The sequence below is a fragment of the Arachis ipaensis genome, chromosome B9 (genome assembly GCF_059453495.1).
Source record: "Arachis ipaensis isolate K30076 ecotype BB chromosome B9, ASM5945349v1, whole genome shotgun sequence".
Lineage (NCBI taxonomy): Eukaryota > Viridiplantae > Streptophyta > Magnoliopsida > Fabales > Fabaceae > Arachis > Arachis ipaensis.
In genome coordinates, this window is record NC_142444.1 from 138,956,278 (window position 1) to 138,967,926 (window position 11,649).

Here is an 11,649-nt window from a genome sequence, read left to right on the forward strand (position 1 = left end):
GAGACATGGCCGAAAATAATAACAATGCAAGGAAGATGCTTGGTGACTTTACTGCACCAAATTCCAATTTACATGGAAGAAGCATCTCAATCCCTGCCATTGGAGCAAACAATTTTGAGCTAAAGCCTCAATTAGTTTCTCTAATGCAACAGAACTGCAAGTTTCATGGACTTCCATCTGAAGATCCTTTTCAGTTCTTAACTGAATTCTTGCAGATCTGTGATACTATTAAGACCAATGGGGTTGATCTCGAGGTCTACAGGCTTATGCTTTTCCCGTTTGCTGTAAGAGACAGAGCTAGAATATGGTTGGACTCTCAACCTAAGGATAGCCTGAACTCTTGGGATAAGCTAGTCACGGCTTTCTTAGCCAAGTTCTTTCCTCCTCAAAAGCTTAGTAAGCTTAGAGTGGATGTTCAAACCTTCAAACAGAAAGAAGGTGAATCCCTCTATGAAGCTTGGGAGAGATACAAGGAATTGACCAAAAAGTGTCCTTCTGACATGCTTTCAGAATGGACCATCCTGGATATATTCTATGATGGTCTGTCTGAATTATCTAAGATGTCACTGGACCATTCTGCAGGTGGATCCATTCACCTAAAGAAAACGCTTGCAGAAGCTCAAGAACTCATTCACATGGTTGCAAATAACCAGTTCATGTACACTTCTGAAAGAAATCCTGTGAGTAATGGGACGCCTCAGAGGAAGGGAGTTCTTGAAATTGATACTCTGAATGCCATATTGGCTCAGAATAAAATATTGACTCAGCAAGTCAATATGATCTCTCAGAGTCTGAATGGATTGAAGGAATCATCCAACAGTACTATAGAGGCATCTTCTGAAGAAGAAGCTTATGATCCTGAGAACCCTGCAATAGCAGAGGTGAATTATATGGGTGAACCCTATAGAAACACCTATAATCCCTCATGGAAAAATCATCCAAATTTTTCATGGAAGGATAAACAAAAGCCTCAACAAGGCTTTAATAATGATGGAAGAAATAGGTTTAGCAATAGCAAGCCTTTTCCATCATCCACTCAGCAACAGACAGAGAATTCTGAGCAGAATCCATCTAGCTTAGCAAATATAGTCTCTGATCTATCTAAGGCCACTCTAAGTTTCATGAATGAAACAAGGTCTTCCATTAGAAATTTGGAGGCACAAGTGGGCCAGCTGAGTAAAAGGGTCACTGAAACTCCTCCTAGTACTCTCCCAAGCAATACAGAAGAAAATCCAAAAAGAGAGTGCAAGGCAATTGATTTGACCATCATGGCCGAACCTACAAGGGAGGAGGGGGACGTGAATCCCAATGAGGAAGACCTCATGGGACATCCTCTGACCACTATAGGGTTCCTCAATGAGGACCTGAAGGAATCTGAGGCTCATCTAGAGACTATAGAGATTCCATTAAACCTTCTTCTGCCCTTCATGAGCTTTGATGAGTATTCTTCTTCTGAAGAGAATGAAGATGTTACTGAAGAGCAAGTTGCTAAGTACCTTGGTGCAATCATGAAGTTGAATGCCAAATTATGTGGTAATGAGACTTGGGAAGATGAACCTCCCTTGCTCACCAATGAACTGAATGCATTAGATAGGCAGAAATTACCTCAAAAGAAACAGGATCCTAGTAAATTCCTAATTCCCTGTAACATAGGCACCATGACCTTTGAGAAAGCTCTGTGTGACCTGGGGTCAGGAATAAACTTAATGCCACTCTCTGTAATGGAGAAACTTGAGATCTTTGAGATGTAAGCTGCCAGAATCTCATTAGAGATGGCAGATAACTCCAGAAAATAGGCTTATGGACTAGTAGAGGACGTGTTAGTAAAGGTTGAAGGCCTTTACATCCCTGCTGATTTCATAATCCTAGACACTGGGAAGGATGAGGATGAATCCATCATCCTTGGAAGACCTTTCCTAGCCACAGCAAGAGATGTGATTGATGTGGATAGAGGAGAGTTGGTCTTTCAACTGAATGAGGACAACCTTGTGTTTAAAACTCAAGGATCTCCTTCTGTAACCATGGAGAGGAAGCATGAAAAGCTTCTGTCACTGCAGAGTCAACCAAAGCCCCCACAGTCAAACTCTAAGTTTGGTGTTGGGAGGCCACAACCAAACTCTAAGTTTGGTGTTGAACCCCCACATTCAAACTCTAAGTTTGGTGTTGGGAGGTCCCAACAATGCTCTGATTATCTGTGAGGCTCCATGAGAGCTCACTGTCAAGCTATTGACAATAAAGAAGCGCTTGTTGGGAGGCAACCCAATGTTATTTAATCATATCTATTTTTATTGTCTCTTTGTTATTTCGTGTTTTATTAGGTTGATGATTATGTGGAGTCACAAAAACTACTGAAAAATAAAAAACAGAATGAAAAACAGCATTAAAAATAGCACACCCTGGAGGAGGAGCATTCTGGCGTTTAAACGCCAGAAACAAGCATCTGTCTGGCGTTTAACGCCAGAAACAAGCACCAAGCTGGCGTTTAACGCCAGAAACAAGCATCTACCTGGCGTTAAACGCCAGAAACAAGCAGCAGTCTGGCATTAAACGCCAGGATTGCACAGCAAGGGCATTTTACACGCCTAATTGGAGCAGGGATGTTAAGTTCTTGACCCCACTGGATCTGTGGACCCCACAGGATCCCCACCACTTCTTATCTCCTCTTCATACCTTTTCATAACTCTCTTTCCCAAATACCCTTCACCAATCAACTCAATCACTCTCCTCCATTTCTTCTCTTCTACCCACTTCTTTCTTCTTTTGCTCGGGAACGAGCAAACATTTTAAGTTTGGTGTGGAAAAAGCATTGCTTTTTTGTTTTTCCATAACCACTAATGCCTCAAGGGATGCACTTTTCTCCACAAAACTATTGGGAGCAAATCAACACTTCCATAGGAGAGTTAAGCTCCAACATGAGACAACTGAGGATGGAGCACCAAGAGCATTCTATCATCCTCCATGAAATTAGAGAAGATCAAAGAGCTATGAGGAAGGAGCAACAAAGACAAGGAAGAGACATAGAGGAGCTCAAGAGCACCATTGGTTCTTCAAGAAGAGAAAGATGCCACCCTCACTATGGTGGACTCATTCCTTAATCTCCTTGTCTACTTAATTTCTGTTTTCGGTTTTTATGCCTTATGCTTTGTCTATGTTTGTGTCTTTACTATATGATCACTAGTGTCTAAGTGTCTATGCCTTAAAGTTATGAATGTCCTATGAATCTATCACCTCTCTAAAATGAAAAATGTTTTAATTACAAAATAACAAGAAGTACATGGTTTCGAATTCATCCGTGAAACTAGTTTAATTATTTTGATGTGGTGACAATACTTTTTGTTTTCTGAATGAATGCTTGAACAGTGCATATGTCTTTTGAAGTAGTTGTTTATGAATGTTAAATATGTTGGCTCTTGAAAGAATGATGAAAAAGGAGAAATGTTATTTGATAATCTGAAAAATCATAAAAATGATTCTTGAAGCAAGAAAAAGTAGTGAATACAAAAGCATGCAGAAAAAAATATGGCGAAAATAAAAGAAAAAGAAAAAGAAAAAGCAAGCAGAAAAAGCCAATAGCCCTTAAAACCAAAAGGCAAGGGTAATAAAAAGGATCCAAGGCTTTGAGCATCAGTGGATAGGAGGGCCTAAAGGAATAAAATCCTGGTCTAAGCGGCTAAACTAAGCTGTCCCTAACCATGTGCTTGTGGCGTGAAGATGTCAAGTGAAAACTTGAGACTGAGCGGTTAAAGTCAAGGTCTAAAACAAAAAATAGAGTGTGCTTAAGAACTCTGGACACCTCTAATTGGGGACTTTAGCAAAGCTAAGTCACAATCTGAAAAGGTTCACCCAGTTATGTGTCTGTGGCATTTATGTATTTGGTGGTAATACTGGAAAACAAAGTGCTTAGGGCCACGGCCAAGACTCATAAAGTAGCTGTGTTCAAGACTCAACATACTGAACTAGGAGAATCAATAACACTATCTGAATTCTGAGTTCCTATAGATGCCAATCATTCTGAACCTCAATGGATAAAGCGAGATGCCAAAACTATTCAAGAGGCAAAAAGCTACTAGTCCCGCTCATCTGATTGGAGCTAAGTTTCATTGATATTTTGGAATTTATAGTATATTATCTTCTTTTTATCCTATTTGATTTTCAGTTGCTTGGGGACAAGCAACAATTTAAGTTTGGTGTTGTGGTGAGCGGATAATTTATACACTTTTTGGCATTGTTTTTACATAGTTTTCAGTATGATTTAGTTAGTTTTTAGTATATTTTTATTAGTTTTTAAATAAAAATCACATTTCTAGACTTTACTATGATTTTTTGTGTTTTTCTGTGATTTCAGGTATTTTCTGGCTGAAATTGAGGGACTTGAGCAAAAATAAGATTCAGAGGTTGAAGAAGGACTGCAGATGCTGTTGGATTCTGACCTCCCTGCACTCAAAGTGAATTTTCTGGAGCTACAGAACTTTAAATGGCGCTCTCTCAATTGATTTGGAAAGTAGACATCCAGGACTTTCCAGCAATATATAATAGTACATACTTTGCCCGAGTTTAGATGACAAAAACTGGCGTTCAACGCCAGCTTCCTGCCCTATTCTGGAGTTAAACGCCAGAAACAGGTTGCAAAGTGGAGTTAAACGCCAGAAACAGGTTACAAACTTGCGTTCAACTCCAAGAGAAGCCTCTACACGTGTAAAGCTCAATGCTCAGCCCAAGCATACACCAAGTGGGCCCCGGAAGTGGATTTCTGCATTATTTACTCATTTCTGTAAACCCTAGTAACTAGTCTGATATAAATAGGATCGTTTACTATTGTATTAGACATCTTTGATCAGTTTTATACTATCTTAGACCTTTATGGGGGCTGGCCATTCGGCCATGCCTGGACCTTCATCACTTATGTATTTTCAACGGTAGAGTTTCTACACACTATAGATTAAGGTGTGGAGCTCTGCTATTCCTCATAAATTAATGCAAAGTACTATTATTTTTCTATTCAATTCAAGCTTATTCCTTCTCTAAGATATCCATTCACACCCAAGAACATGATGAATGTGATGATTATGTGACGCTCATCATCATTCTCACTTATGAACGAGTGCCTGACAAACACTTCCGTTCTACATGCAAACAAGCTAGAATGAGTATCTCTTAGATATCTAATACAGAGGACCGAGTCTGAGATATTAGAATCTTCGTGGTATAAGTTAGAACCCATGGATGGCCATTCCTGAGATCCGAAAAGTCTAAACCTTGTCTGTGGTATTCCGAGTAGGATCTGGGAAGGGATGGCTGTGACGAGCTTCAAACTCGTGAGTGCTGGGCGTAGTGACAGACGCAAAAGGATAGTAAATCTTATTCCAGTATGATCGAGAACCGACAGATGATTAGCCATGAAGTGACAGCGCATTGGACCATTTTCACAGAGAGGATGGGATGTAGCCATTGACAAAGGTGATGCCCTACATAAAGCTTGCCATGGAAAGGAGTAGGAATGATTGGATGAAGACAGCAGGAAAGCAGAGGTTTAGGAGGAACGAAAGCATCTCTATATGCTTATCTGAAATTCTCACCAATGAATTACATAAGTATCTCTATCCTAGTTTATATTTTAATTATGTTTTAATTATCAATTCATCATAACCATTTGAATTCGCCTGACTGAGATTTACAAGGTGACCATAGCTTGCTTCAAGCCGACAATCTCCGTGGGATCGACCCTTACTCACGTAAGGTTTATTACTTGGATGATCCAGTGCACTTGCTGGTTAGTTGTGCAAAGTTGTGATAAAGTGTGATTCACGTTTGAGAGCACCAAGTCTTTGGCGCCATTGTTGATGATCACAATTTCGTGCACCATCTCCCTTCCCATTCAATAAGCCACTTACACTGAAAGAAGAGAGGAGAAGGTTAAGAACATAACCTAAACCATTATTCCTCCAAAAATTCAATTGTCTATAACTTTCAATCCGGAGCTCCGATTGACAAGCCGTCAATGGCCACGTGTTCATCTCAGAATTTTATTCAATTCTATCTAAACAAAATATTAAAAGAAATTTATATTTCTCATCCATTTCTTCCCCTCTTCAATTTCGTGAATTTTGAGTTTGGGTATTGAGGAATTGAATGATTTTAATGGTTTAGGTGAACTCTAGCAGCGGGTAATCACTGGATTTTATCCAATTGGTCCGTGGGTAAGGTAAGAAACTATTGAACCTTTGTGAATTATTGAATTAGTGAACCCTATGATGATTATAGTGATATTGTGTGAATTAGATTGTGTTATGGTTGATTTGGAGTTCAATTTGGCAGTTTGGAACGAAATCTGGGTGATTAAGTTTGAGAAATTGACATTTGGAAGCTTAGAGCTTGTGAAAGGAGAGGTTTTTGAGGTGTTTCGAGCTTAGAGAGGAATCGGCCAAGGTATGGTTTTGGTTTCTCGTAGTTAATGTTTAATGTTGCGTGAAAACTTAGGCTAGAAGACCTTAAGATAGGAATGAATTGAATGAATTATTGATGGATTGTGTATATGGTATATGATGTTTATAAAGGATGAATGAATTTTTATGTGTTGGACTATGACTTTGATGAGTATAAATTAATAATGATTGTTGATGCGTTGAGAATTGATGGAGGGTTTGTGAAATTGAATTAATTGGATTGGTTGAGAGATGTGTGATTAGATTTTTATAAACGGTTTGCTATTGAAGTTGGTAGGTTTTTAAAAAAGATTTAATATTGAAATTAGTTTAATTTTGAAATAATTTGATACTGAAAACGATTTTAATGACTAAGAGGTGTTTGGTTTGGTGGTTGGGACCCTTGAAGGGTGGCAGAAGTTTGAGTTTTAGAGGAGATGCTGCCGAAATATCTATAAAATTGAAGATTTTATTTGAAGTGTAATTTTAAAAAGAAAAGAGATTATTATGTGGCTTGTAAATTTTGAGACTTGTTCATACCCTGGGTCGAGCTGTTTGACCCGGGTTGCCTAATGACAAGACGACCGACCTCTTCAGGTCAGGACTATCCGACCTCTTCTCAAAGAAGTCGGCCAAATCGCTAGAGTAGCCCAAAAAGGGCCCAACAGAGGAACACGACCCAAATCCAAAAGGCAGTCTAAGCCTATAGAGATAAGGGCGGTTCCCTTGAAGATAAGATGACCTCACTCAAAATAAGATAAGATAAGATAAGATAACTATCTTATCTCCAAAGAGGTCACTTCTCAACGTTATAAATACACTGGAGCACCCAGGTATAACTCATACTCTGATTCTACTAAAAAAACCTGCTTAATACCCTTGCTAACTTAAGCATCGGAGTCCCTTACAGGCACCACCACCCTCCAGTGACGAAGGATTAGCAGCATAGCTCGTCAATATCTCCCAAGTATACCTAGACACCACTACATTCTTCTGCCATTCTAAGGGAAAGCGGGGCTCGCTATTCTCATCCAAAAAGAAAGGACGAGCTCCTTCAACAGCTCGGATCTTAAAAAAGTAATTCTTAAAATCCCTGAAATACTCATCATACATGAAAAAAACTTTGTGTCTCTGGGCAGACCTAAAAGAAATCCAAGAAGCCTTCTTTTTGGTAGTCCCAGGCTTGGTCAACACAAAAAGGTACAGAAAGAGAGTTTGAGAAGGTGTAACATCAAATTCTTGACAAACCAACTGAAAAATCTTGATGAAACCCCAAGAATTCAGATGAAGCTGAGATGGGGCCACATTACACAACCATAACAGGTCGGTCTCAAAAGGAGTGAACGGAAGGGTGATGTTCATCTGGCTAAAAAAGAAGTCGTATGCATAAAAAAAGGGACGCTCCCCCTGGGTCGGAACAGGGAAGCAAACCCTTTCATCAGAATCAGGTGCTACCAATTCATAGTTGTTCTCTTGATCCCTACTACTACAAATTCGATGATGTTTCCTAAGCTCCACATAGAATTCAGAGTTAGCTAGAGAAACACACAGCCACACAAGGGAGTCCAACCAGTCGGACATCCCCTCATGAACCTTAGAAGTCGCCTCGACAATATTTTTGAAAGAAGACATGGCCAACTAGTCCTACAAACAAGAAAAGAAAATGGATTACTAACCAAAAACAGCTTGGGTGAAATCAGAATAACTCGGATAAACATGACGCAGAGCAATACAAACAATAAAAGGAAAACCCCAAGACACACACCAAGGTCCAGGAGAATCCTTTGGAGGCAGTGACACAGAGTAAAAGATTTAGAAAAGCCTACAGAGGCTAAACATCCCAGCAAAAAACTCTAAGCAACGCTTCAAGAAGAAAGACACAAATCAAAGCAAGATTATCAGAAGACCATCGTCTTCTACAAAGCTATCCCAACAAAGAAAAACCCTCTTTCAATCAACACTCCGAGAAGAAAAAACCAAATAAAGCCACCTCTCAACTACAGTTTCAGTCTATCAACAAAAAGAACTGCCAAGCAACAGAACATGCCAAGCCCTAAAACAGAAACAGGCAACAAACATGCAAAGCCCTAAAAAGCTTCAATCATCAGGAGAAATGCCAAAAAGAATACATAAGGTCGAAAAAGAAGCCAAAAAAATACGTCACAGAGACAAACAAACTCAAAAATACGAAAAGGTTCAAGCTTTCCAATATACACTCAAGCAAAAACAAAACTTTACCAAAGGAAAATGCAAAAGGAAGAACGACGGAAAGAAACACCAACCTGAAAAAAGAAAGCTTCGAAGAAAGTGAAGACGGAGAGACAGAATTTGGAATCACCTTTCGAGCAAAAGAAAGCACCAACGATCAACAAATGGCGTCGCAGAGAGAAACGCAAGTCTCAGGCAAAACAGAAAAGTAGAAAGAAAAGGGGGAAGTTACAACAAGCAAAGAAACAGAGAAGAGAAAAAACCATTTTTGTGTAAAAGCTCAAAATGAAAGAGGCAAAAGAAACGGAGCATTAAAGGAATTAATGAGGTTATTAAAACCTCGCACATTCCCAAGACAAAGAGTGCGAATGTAAAGCGCACGCTTTCAAAAGCGAAGGAAAAATGCTTCACATTCAAAAGCTTCAGCAGAACCAACCAAAGTGCTCGAGCTCGGCTTTACCAGAGAAGGATTGAAGTCTTAAAAGACTCGACCTTAAAGACCGTACTCGAGCAGGGGCACTATTTATACCCTGGGTTGAGCTGTCCGACCCAGGTTGCCTAATGACAAGACGACCGACCTCTTCAGGTCAGGACTATCCGACCTCTTCTCAAAGAAGTCGGCCAAATCGCCAGAGTAGCCCAAAAAGGGCCCAATAGAGGAACACGACCCAAATCCAAAAGGCAGTTCAAGCCTATAGAGATAAGGGCGGTTCCCTTGAAGATAAGATGACCTCACTCAAAATAAGATAAGATAAGATAAGATAACTATCTTATCTCCAAAGAGGTCACTCCTCAACGTTATAAATACACTGGAGCACCCAGGTATAACTCATACTCTGATTCTACTAAAAAAACCTGCTTAATACCCTTGCTAACTTAAGCATCGGAGTCCCTTGCAGGTACCACTACCCTCCGGTGATGAAGGATCAGCAGCACAGCCCGTCAAACAAGTCGGATACGACAGCTCCGGCTGCCATTTGTCAGCCGGACACATCAGCACCGATTAGTACAGAAGATCTTGTCCGAGATCAGCCTACAGTTTCAGGTAACCCTCGGAACAAGACTAATTGTTGACCATTTGTTGTAAGATGTGACTGGACTTTTTAACTCCTTGGGTTCCCCCATGGGCATATATATATATATGGAATATTATATTATTGAGCTTGGAGTTTGACTTCATGGAATATTATATTTCGCCTTGGAGTTTTGACATGGGTATTATTTTTGAGCCTGGTGATTCATGCGGAGTTCGAATACCACAACTGAACCGACAAGTGCACTGGGTCGTATCAAGTAATACTTGAAGTGAGTGAGGGTCGATCCCACGAGGATTGATGGACCAAGCAATAAAAGTTGAGTGATTCACTTAGTCAGACGAGCCGAAATAAGTGTTTTGGGGTTCAAATTGCATTAAACAGTAAATCTGGAGACTTAAGAGAGTAAACAGTAAACGGGTTATAAGGATTATATCAGAGAACAGTTAAGGTTTCAGAGATATTTAGTTTTTCGGGTTAATATTTCTTACTAACTACTTTAATCATGCAAGGTTCAATTCATGGCAAACTTTAATTGACTAAACCCTAATTTCTTAGTGATTCAGTCTCCTCTAACCTAATCAACTGTCAATTCCTTAGTCACTTAATTTAGATTAAAGGCTTAGGTCCAATTCTAGTTCATTAGCCACAAAACCCTAATTATCCAAATATAAGATGATTATATGTCACGTATCATGTTAAGTCAGGCAATTAGTGATTTAGGAAGAGTTACTTTCAAGCTGTTATTCAAGTGAGTTAACTTTTCCAAGAATCAACAAGAATTCATGTAGAAAAAGAGTTATCTTCTAATATACTCAAATTCATAATATGAAGAACGAAAGTAATCCTTGAATATAAATGAGTATATTGATTAAAAGTTGAATGACAATAGTATTAATCCATAAATAAACAGAGCTCTTGACCTTAACAGAGGAGGTTAAGTTGCTCATGGCTTAGAGAGAAAACTAGGGTTTCAAAAGTGTGTAAAGTGCAGAATGAGAAAGAGAGAGGAGAAGAAGAAGCCCGAAGGGCTAAATATTTTCTCCTTTTATATCTAACCTAATTGATTTGGAAATAAAATAAAAAAGTCTAAACCTTAAAAGATCATGTTTAATTTTAATAATAATAAAAAAACTAAAATAAAATAAATAATAACCTAAACTAAGCCACAAAACCCTTTTCTTGGAATCCAAAAACATGATGTTGGCGCTAAATACCAGGTTTGGTGTATAGCACCGCTGAGACAGAAACGAATTGTGAACTTGCTGTCTTCCTAGCGCTAAACGCTAGGCTCGGTGTTTAGCGCCACTAGCGTATGGTTCTGGGCACGAATTACGAGACACCTGGCGCTAAACGCCAGGTCGTGGCATTTAGTGCCAACCTAACAGAATGGTTGCACGCGTTACGAGATACCTATCGCCAAATTCCCAGTAGTGACGTTTAGCACCAGTTTGGCAGCATCAAATTTCTTTCTTTTTCTTCTACACGAACTCTGCAAAACTTGCTCAGATTTTTCCTGAAATAAATAAAACCACAATGCACCTCAAAGTAGCATCCAAATAGGCTTCAAATACTAAAATCTCAATGAATTCATATCTAAAATAATAAGAAAATAAAGGAAAGATGCCCACGTATCACAACACCAAACCTGAATTGTTGCTTGTTCTCAAGCAACTAAAAATATAATTAAGCTGAGAAGTTGATTTGCCTAAGAACTGAGCTTTCAATTAAGCTCCCATCTCTTCTCTGAGTGGATTTAATGACACTGTGATCCTAAACAGTTTCGGCATCTCACTATCTTTTGAAACTCAGAACTGTTAATGTCCTTCAGAACTAGAATCTGGATAATATTATGAATTCTCTTTCTTTTTAACCTCTGATTAGTCCTTGAACATAGCTTTTTCTTTTGTTCTTTTTTTTTGGTGCTTTGCACCTTGAGCCTAGCTGTGACTCTAAATATTTTGTCTCAAACTTTACTTGATACC

The 11,649-nt window shown here is 39.1% G+C and overlaps 1 non-coding gene across 1 annotated transcript; it reads right to left on the minus strand.

The window, feature by feature from the left end:
* Positions 1-398: 398 nt before the first annotated feature.
* LOC148546525 (small nucleolar RNA R71) lies at positions 399-506 on the minus strand. The gene has a single exon (XR_015902017.1). It is a non-coding gene; the product is annotated as a small nucleolar RNA R71 (small nucleolar RNA).
* Between the last annotated feature and the right edge of the window lie 11,143 nt (positions 507-11,649).